The sequence below is a fragment of the Eulemur rufifrons genome, chromosome 4, assembly GCF_041146395.1.
Source record: "Eulemur rufifrons isolate Redbay chromosome 4, OSU_ERuf_1, whole genome shotgun sequence".
NCBI lineage: Eukaryota > Metazoa > Chordata > Mammalia > Primates > Lemuridae > Eulemur > Eulemur rufifrons.
Window position 1 is genome coordinate 76,470,550 of NC_090986.1, and position 9,802 is coordinate 76,480,351.

Consider the following 9,802-nt stretch of genomic DNA (forward strand, 5'->3'; position numbering starts at 1 on the left):
TTCCTGTGTCTATACGAAACAAAAAAATCAATTACTGGCAGCTGTCAATTATGTGCATGAGGCAAAAAAAAAAAACCCAAAATTTTAAAAACAAAAAAAACCCCACAATATCATGAAAACAAATTGTTGATCACAGACTTGCAACCACGGTCCACGTTTGCCAGTCACTAACTTAGACATTTCCGTCTTTGGGGAATCACCCAATTTTTCCCTGGGGAGTACTGAAGTGAAAACATTGGGTAGTACTAAAGTAACTGGCTAGCATTTTAGGTGTGAAGAATCTGAGTGGGGTATTTTAGTTTAGTAAGCTTAAAACCCTACAACTCTTGATCAAGCACAATCTTGCTCCCACACTTTCTTAATCCTCCCGTGATTTAGTCTGGTCCATTAAGTTGTAATACCATCATAGGATTTTAACATTCATGGTCTTTATCTATTCATTTAATGCATTTTCACTTACATTTTACCAAGTATGATTTGTTTGACATTTATTAAATGGTGTAAAAAGAAACAGAAAAGTCTTTTAAAAGTTGAGTTTTGTTCCACAGTTTACTAATATGATCTTCAAATAAGACTGAGAACCAAGGTCTGCTAATTCTTTGCAAGTCACCAAAAAGCTGGATTATAAATTTTAGAACAACCTAAGCTATATTCTAAGAAACTAGATTCAGGATTCCTCACTACAAATCCTGAAACATCAGTTGAGCCCCCACAAAACTTTCTTGTCCCCTGCTCTTATCTCCTAGCAGTCCACAGGACAGCGTACACTGATTTTGACACATTTGCATCCTGGACTTGGAACAATAAATAATTGTTGTTATTTATTTATATCTATCTCATTCCAAAAAAGCCGCTGAGCCATCTTCCATAAGGTCATTATAAATATTCTGTCACCTCAAATAGACAATAAGTTCACATAATGCCCAGAGTTCTCAGATGTATTCTGGCTCCAAATATTTTACTGAACCCCTAGAATATTCTGTTCCCTCCAATTCCTGTCCTCCTACACAGAGCATTGCAGGAAATAGGGTTTTATTTTTAGAAACTCTTCTAAAGAGAAATGAACACCTTTCCCCATGTCCCTTCCTGTACTGATGACCTCTGCTGGGTTGATGGTTGGCACTCTCAGTCGGTTCTATGCAGCTCCGAGGACGCAACAAAGGACTGCTGATTCTTTTCAATGTTTTCATGGAACATTCCATCAGGCCATTTGGCTTTTAATCACCGAGAGTATAAATTCTTGCAGAAATGAGCCCAACAGAACATAAAGCCCTTATTCCATCACATTATTTTAAAGTGGAATACTAAATCAGGTGGTTGCCTTTCCTTGACAAAAAAGCAACAGAAACTTCACATGTGCTTTCCAGAGATGGTGATTAACTGAACTAAGCCACTCACAGTCTAGCGTGGGCCTCTTGGTGACCGACACAGGCACTGGCAAGACAACCCGTGGGAGTCAAGGGTCTTGCCCAGGAGCAGAGAGCAGAGTCTTTAAACTGGCCCACATGAGGACTAAGCGTAGTTCCCAAAGTTAACCAAGCCCCTCTCTAGCTCACTGACTACTTACAGCTGGGTTCAAGATACTGGGAAAGGAACACAATGTCAGTGATGACAAACAGTAGGAACCCAATAAACACGTACTGAGTAAATGAATGAAGTCAGGGTCTCAGAAACCCGAGAATCCTTCAAGTACCTCCCACGCCTCCACCTGTGAGATGTGCCCACATGCACCCCCTCAGCCATTCTGTTCCCCTAAACCACCCAGGTACCCAATAGGACCCAGGTAGTATCAATGACAGCAGCAGCAGAAACCTAGTAAGTTCCAGAAAATGCTCCCCATCCCAACCACCAACCTGATGAGCCAGCAGCCTGGAATTTCAAGAGCTAAAGGAGTCAACCGCTTGCCATGATACATCCCTAAAGCACAGAGCTCTCCTGACTGGATGTGCTCCCAGCTCACTCACATTTTGGGCTAGTATGATATCTTCAAATCAGGGTGACCTTGCCTTCCCCATAAAATAGTGTAGAAACAATCCCACTTCCCTTTTACTCTTCCTGGACCCTTATAACATACGTGTTAGGGTTAGCATGTAGTTAGTTGTTACGGTGTGAACTCACAACTGCTAAGTTTCTAAGGGAGCAGCCTGCATTTGTGAACATGTGGTGGGGGAGGTGTGGATGGTTAGAAAGTCACATAAATGAATCTTCACAGATTCTCCAAAAGTGGACAAAGTGGTAGCAGAGCCCAAGATATAGGGTTGTAATTAGTGATTCATAACCTGTGGCTTCTGATTCCCAGGGAAAAAACTGCATGGGGCTGAGAGCTGAAAATCAACTTTATATTAAAACAGATCTGTCATCAGCAGAACCGAAAATGGCTGTTCAGCACCGTGAAACATTGTTCCTCTGTTAAAATGAGTTCTTTTCCTCACTGGAAAGCCAACCCCGAGCAAACACAGGGAGACAGGTGCACAAAGCTTATGATGCACACACAGCCCAGGAGTTGTTACTATCTTCTCATGTCTAAGGTCAGAGATCCTCAGCCTCAGGCTATACTGGAATGTTTACAAGGGTTGGCTGGAACATCTTTAATGACAATGTGGGTTTCTATATAAAGGCTCAGAGTGGGAACTGCTGCACTAGATCATGATTTGTGTCATCTCACTAGTTTCCCAGTGGGCTAGGGTTGTCCCGCAAACCAACAAATTGTAACCGAGTGGGAGGATTTTAGATGACCTGAAAGATTTGAATCTTTTGGAACTAGATTTTATAAGGAATGATCTTTTTGTCTAAGGGACAAAGCCTATAGACCTGCCTCCAAGAGTCCAGGAAGTCAGTTGCTTAGGAAAACACGAGGAAAGCTGGAAGTATGAAAGAATGCAGGAAAAAGTTCTTGAATTCGATGAGCTGGGGGCTGTTTTAACTATCTTTGGATAAAGATGAAGCTTCATCACCAAAGCTCTCCTACACATTAGTGGAATGTTTAGGAACAGAAAATGAGAGAGCATGTGAATAACTTTTAAATGTTTGCATTTTCTGTAATTTCTTCTTTCTGATCTCCCTTAGCAGAGTAATGGTAATTATTTAAATACATAATGTTTGAAATGACAAAACAAATAAAATTTTAGCACATTTGGGAAATAGGAAAAAGGAATAATCACGCACGAAACCATCGCTCTACTGGGAAATATATATTATGATGTATTTCTTCTTTTTCATACATGTTTAACTGAAGTCATTTTGTATATAAAATTGTGATGCCTATTTTTTCAGTTACTGTCACATTAAATTTTTTCTATTACAATAATCTTCAAAATTATCACTCTTAACGACCAGAGAATTCACCCAGGGGATGTATCCCAGTCTCTGAGCTTTTTGGATGTTTGCAATTTTCCAATATTATAAATAAAGCTATAGTCAACAACCTGTGTGCAGAGGGTTTTCTTTTTTGTACTAGTTTCTTAGGATAAATTCCACATGGGACACTGACTCATTAGATATCCCCACATTTACTGATTTTGGGGTCACCTGTCAAATTACCTTTCAAAAGTTTTACACTAAGTTACAATATAACCAACAAAGTAGAAGAATATATCTGTACTGGCCCAAGTATTGTTTTCATTGATTTCTTTTCAAATTTAGTGGATAAAAATGGTACCTTCTTCCCATTTGCTTTTTTTTTATTCGGTTGAGACTGGCCTATTTCTATATGTTTATCAGCTGCAATTCTTCCAAATTGTCTATTCATGTTCTTTGCCCATCTATTAATATTTCTCAATTTGAAAAAGTTCTTTGTATAACAAATACATTAACACTTGATCATATTTACAGCAAATATATTTCCCACTCTGACTGCATTTTGTTTTCATATGAGATGATTTTACTTTTATGTAGCCAAATCCCTTGATCAATTCTAGCTCTTGAAAATCATCTACCTTCCAGGTGCTTCATAAACATTAAATTCTATTTTCTTGTGTTTTTTCTAATGTGATTGTGCTATTGTCAAATAAGGCTACATTCAAGAAACTTCAATTATATATACTTAAAAATGTACATTATTTTGTAAAACTCTAACTACTATGTACTTAATAATTTCAAAAAATGAAAACTATTTGTTAATTTTAAAGTTAACTAACCTTTTAATGATTTTGTTGTGTCTTCTTTTCGTTGGAAGCCATTTGAATATTTGGTTGCAGCATGGAGGTCCACAATTGATCCTCTGGATGGGTATCAGTCATTTGTGACCTTAAGGGCATCTTGGTTTGGGTTAGGTAGGAAAATGTAGATTCGCAGCAGTAAGTGGTTGAAAAGTAAGAATTTTTCAGGCATGTTGCTGAAGGCATGAGTATTCTACTGCATCTTTCCATATTTCAACTGGATTTTCCTTAGCATCAAACAATGACTTTAAAATGTCATCTACTGAGAGCTCAATCAATTCCATCTGTAGTTCTTTAGGTGCCTTGGTGATATCAACTAGGTGAGGTTGAAATGCTAATTTGAGTGTGATGTCATGATCCTCAAAGTCAGTGAACCTTTCATTGTATTCTCCAATTAATGGGTCTATAACAGTTGCGTATTCTTCAAATCATTAGCATATATCATCCCACTCATCAATGACCTTTGCTAACCGGGGAAAATGTTCATCTGAAATTTTCTTTTGAAGAAGTGTTCTAGGAAAAGATAGCTTTTTTGCCATATATCATACATAGACTTAGTTTTACCTTGCAAAGAAATATTAAAGTCATTTTGATTTGACATGTTATCACACAGAATTGCTGCATTCCTATAGAAATACGATTTCAATAATTCACGTTTCTGATTCTGTTTGTCATACAATTTAACTATCTGTTCTCACAGGGATAAAATTTTGGCTAACACCTGTCCCTGCAATAGCCAATGAACTTTAGAATGATACGGCAAATCCATACTCTATACCTCATCATTCAACTTTAGCATGTTAGGAAATTGATGATGCCATGTTGCATCTGCTAGAATATAGTTAACAATACTTATAACTTGCTGAAAAGTGTCACTTAAAATAGTAGCTTTAGCACAGAGATTTTGCTGATGTAAGATACAATGAAAAGAAATGAGAGTGTCTGGATCTGTTAATACTTTTCTTAATCTGTGCAATAAACTCTTCACGTTTTCCTGTCATGGAAGGTGCACTGCCTGTACATACACTCACTAAATTTACCAAATTCAGTCCAACTTTACTACATTTATCTTGAAAGTTGTTGAAGATATCTATTCCCTCTGTTCTGTTGGCAAGAGTGCCCAAAGCAAGTAACTCTTCGTAACAAAGAAAATCTTCTGTTATGAGCCGAATGGAGTATAAAATCTGCACCAACTCAGTAGTATCAGCTGATCCATCCAAAGCTATTAAATAATATATATTTTCCTTTTGAAGTATTGAATGAAGTTGTTCCGTTAAGTTGAAGGCTAATTCATGCTGCTGATCAGTTATAGTTCTCCTTGAAAGAGGCAGTTGCTTGTACTTTGAAATGTTATCAGTTTCTAAGCATCCTACAACCTCGACAATGCATTCTTTCACAATTTCTACATCACTGAATAGTTTTCTTTTTTCCCCGAGCATATAAGGTATTTTACAAGTTGCTTTAATGGCATTATTTCCAGGTTCTGGTGCTGCTTGAAAAAATTTGTCTTTGCTTTTCCTTTTCATCTTTTAATTTCTGCAATACAACCTTTTGTGCCTCTCCTTCTAATTTAAAATGTTTGTGGTCCTTATGAGTGTTATAATGCTGATGAGCATTGAATTTCTTTAATATTGATATTTCAGTATCACAAAGCAAGCAAATCATCTTATCTTTAGCAGAAACAAGATAATATTGCAATTCTCAATCCTCATTAAAAAATCTGTTTTCTTCCTTCAGTGTTCTCCTGGTCTTTTTTGACATGATGGGCTGCTAAGCAGAAAGAATTAAAAAATACTATGGAGCTTAACTATTCACAAATTCCACTTCAAACAGAAACACAGTGCACCACTGCCAAAAGCTGATAACAGACTGGCATACGTGATTCCCACAAACTCTCGCCAACCAGCCTCGTGCAGTAGCAGCGCCAGTCAGGCAGGGAAGTTAGAACTAAATCATTAGCGTAGCAGCTGTCAACTTAGCCCTTACGGCTTACTAATGTTCTAATTGTGCTGGTCAATCTGGGACGATTATCTCACTGAAACTTATTTTACTCTTTGTTATTTTAAATACGCTCATTTTAAAAATAAGATAAAAATATAGAAGATGAACAAAAATATATTAACAAAAACAAAAGGATTTGTTCTGTAAAATTTGGATTCAATCAAAAGGCCACGTGTGGCCTCAAGGCCGTAAGTTCCCCAGCCCTGTACTACACATTACTTCCCATTGTACATACCATCCTACCTCCAGGGAGCTACTTTCTCTGTTTATGTCATAATGCTGGGGAACTGCCCCCGCGACGGTCCCATAGAGAACTGTCCAGCAAGGAGCTCTGCCCTTCATGGGCCCAGTCCCTGCCGCACAGAGGTTCAACCGTCACTACCTGCTGGCTCTCTCCAGAAGACTGATTCCCTAGTAGACCAGTTACCTGATAAGGACAGCATTTGTGACTGATGAAACTGGCAAGGGACCATCTCCCTGCCACTGGGAGGTTCTGTTTTCAGGCCACGCTACAGCTGTCCAGCACAGCGCTACAACAGGTACAACACAAAACGTGAGACACACACATCGAATCACTTGTCACATCTTACCCAATGTGTAACAACAAAGGTTTGCAAAATCTGAACGTGCTTAGGAGAGCCAACATAGACACTAAGTAAGTTTCTTTGAAAGCAGTGCAAAAATGACTTGCCATACTTCCTCCGGTATCCAGCAAACGCAGAGAAACAGACTCCAAACGTGCACCCAGAGCTCCAGGGATAAGCCTGGCACACATCCCACTTCACACAGACCCGGCAGCACAGGGCAGTGATGCTTTGCAAGGTGCACTCTTACCGCTTGCTTTCCCTGCACGCACAGCCAAAAGCAAGATAGCCGGTCCATCCTATGATGATGCTGGTTTCTCCACTGGTTTCACATTAGAGTCTGAAAATGTCAAGACCAAAGTCTCCTCTCCAAATCCCAAGTTCTAGCCTGGTGACCGAGCCTGACTCCTCAAGGGTCCTCTGCCCACATCATTGCAGACACTATCTTCTTAGGAGGAAGAAAATCAAACGACCTGACTTCTGCAAAAAGCTGACAAAGGAGTGACTGACTGCTAAGACCTCTGACTCATAGCTCCCCTAACAATGGAGTGGTTTGCATGTTTTCACAGAAAACAAAAACAGTTATCTGGAAAGAAGAAAAAACAGTATTTAAGGCAGAAGGATCCTCAGAAAATCTAGAAATTTTATCTTGATTTTAACTCCAAATGGAAGCTCTCCCTACAGATGGCAGAACATTCTAGCACATAGCAATTAGGCAAATTCTAAATCCATCTTGTCAAAGATTATCTACCACTTTGTCTAACTGATCACAACTAACCGTAACTTAAATCAGTCCCTCCCTCCAACCCCACCTCCCCCCAGGCAGAAGGTTTTGCAACAAAAGTGGGAAGAATAAAGTTTATTGATTGGCAAGCTTAAATCTGAAATAAAACTCAACAGACTGCATCTCTCTTGTCAAGCTTCAGGGAAAACATGCTACAGGAAAGCCTCCATTCTTCCCCCGGATCCCGGTCATGTCACAGAAACTTTTTTCTTAAACATCCATATTTCCCATATTACAGCTTTCCTCTATGTATGTTTCTCTGTAGAGCCTCTTAAACAAACACAGCCTTTCTCAAATCAGTTACAGGATGATTTGCCCCCATCACCCTGCACAAATTCGATACGTTTTACAAAAATAAAATTTTACCTCGGTTGTTAAGTCTAATGGTAGGTACTTCTATTCCACGTTACACGGAGTTCTGCAAACTCATAAAGCCTTCATTACCGTAGCTTAGACAGCTGGCAGATGTCCACAGGCGCAGCGCCTGAGGAGCAGGCATATGCCCAGTCTCCCAGTCCTAGAAAGTAAAGGAGCATCCAGACAGGCCCAGCTCACAAATGGCTCTATAAACATGTTTTTCCACAGGAATGACAGGACTGGAGAAACGAGGTCCCCAAACCAGTCCCCAAAGTCCTTTTGTTGATGATGTCTCCAAATAGTCCAGCCATGCACGCCAGTCTCCCCGTGGAGACTGTCTTCAGATGACTCACCCCAGTTCCCACCTGGCTCCACCCACCCTGAACCAGGGCAACACAGGGTCAGGGCCAACCTGGCTCCAGCCCTGCTGGACCTCAGCCTCTCCTTCTGCAAAACACAGGCAGCAACACCCAATTGGGGGTGTTGTGGAGACAGCAAATGTGATGACTTTACCAGCCTCACGTATAATTATCTATTTCCCCCACCTCCAAAAGCAGCCTGTTCTGAGTGGTTGCTGCCTCTTGATATTAAAAGTCCTCTTGCTTCCCGGGTTACCCCACCCCACACGCCAGCTGTCTTTACCTTCTTCCACCCCTCCCGCCACCTGAGTGGCAGCTCAGTTCAGGGAAGGAGCACTGGAGGAGGAGCTGAAAGATCTGGCTTCAGCCCAAGTTTTCCTACTTTCCCACCCAGCAAAGCTCACCCTCTGTCTAGACTGGACCCCCACCCACCCTGTCACTTTCCAGCTAAATTATTCAAGATTTCGCAGGAAAGTCATCTCCTCACACACACAATCACACAATATTCCCACCACCACCACCACACACACACACACACACACACACACACAAGTTCTGAGTTAGGGGTTCCACCCTCATATCCCAATAAGCCTTGTGCATGCCTCAGAAGTTACTGCATTATATTTTAAAGTATCCATCCCCTCCCTAGATGCCAAGTTCAAGAGGTGGAAGGGAGAGGCAGTGGGCACATACCATAATGTCACTGTCAATCTCAAACAGCAAATCTTCAGAATGCATTTGATTTTTCTGGAGATAATGACAATGATGTTTTGCCCGTCCTTCCTACCTGGAACGTAGTGCAAGAGGAAAGGGAGGAAGGAGTGCGAGGGATAGAGTAGAGATACAAGTTTAAATAACTACATGAAAGTACTCAGCCAACTATTAACTATGCAAACATTAGTCAATATTATTCTATCCAGGTCAGTGAAAAGACAAATTTGCAATTCGATGCTCTTGTCTTTAGACATGGGTTTAATTCCTGAGCCATAACCCCAGTATAATATACCAGTATAAACTAAAAAAAAAAAAATGGCATAAGATAGAAAAGGCTTTCGAGCCCTGGATACCTTCATTCAAGAATCCTTCCTGTAAAAGAATTTCAACTTTAGGGAAGATGTGCACATTGTCAAACTCCCAAGCAAATGACGGCCCAGCCTCTCAGGGAAGGGCATACTCTCACTCCCCGGCTTTTTTCTTCTCACTCAGATTAGGTCGGGTCCCTCTATACATCCAGAGCACTGCGGCTCTCCTGCATGGCACTCAGGGCTGCTGCAATCATACATCTGTGCTTGTTAATGAGACTGAACACAGCAAGGGCCACGTGTGGCTTCATTCACCGCCATGTCCTCGGTGCCCAGCCCAGGGCTTAGCGCATATAGCAGAGGCTCAGAGGGATTTATGGAAAGAAAAGAAGGATGGATGAATGGATGATGATAAGTAAACTGGAAACACCAAAGTGAGCCTGTAAGGTAAGATTCTGTGCAGAACACTGACGCAAACATGAACGTTAAGTAGGCATCTCTCCTGAGATTTGTTTATATTCTCACTCGTGAAGTACTT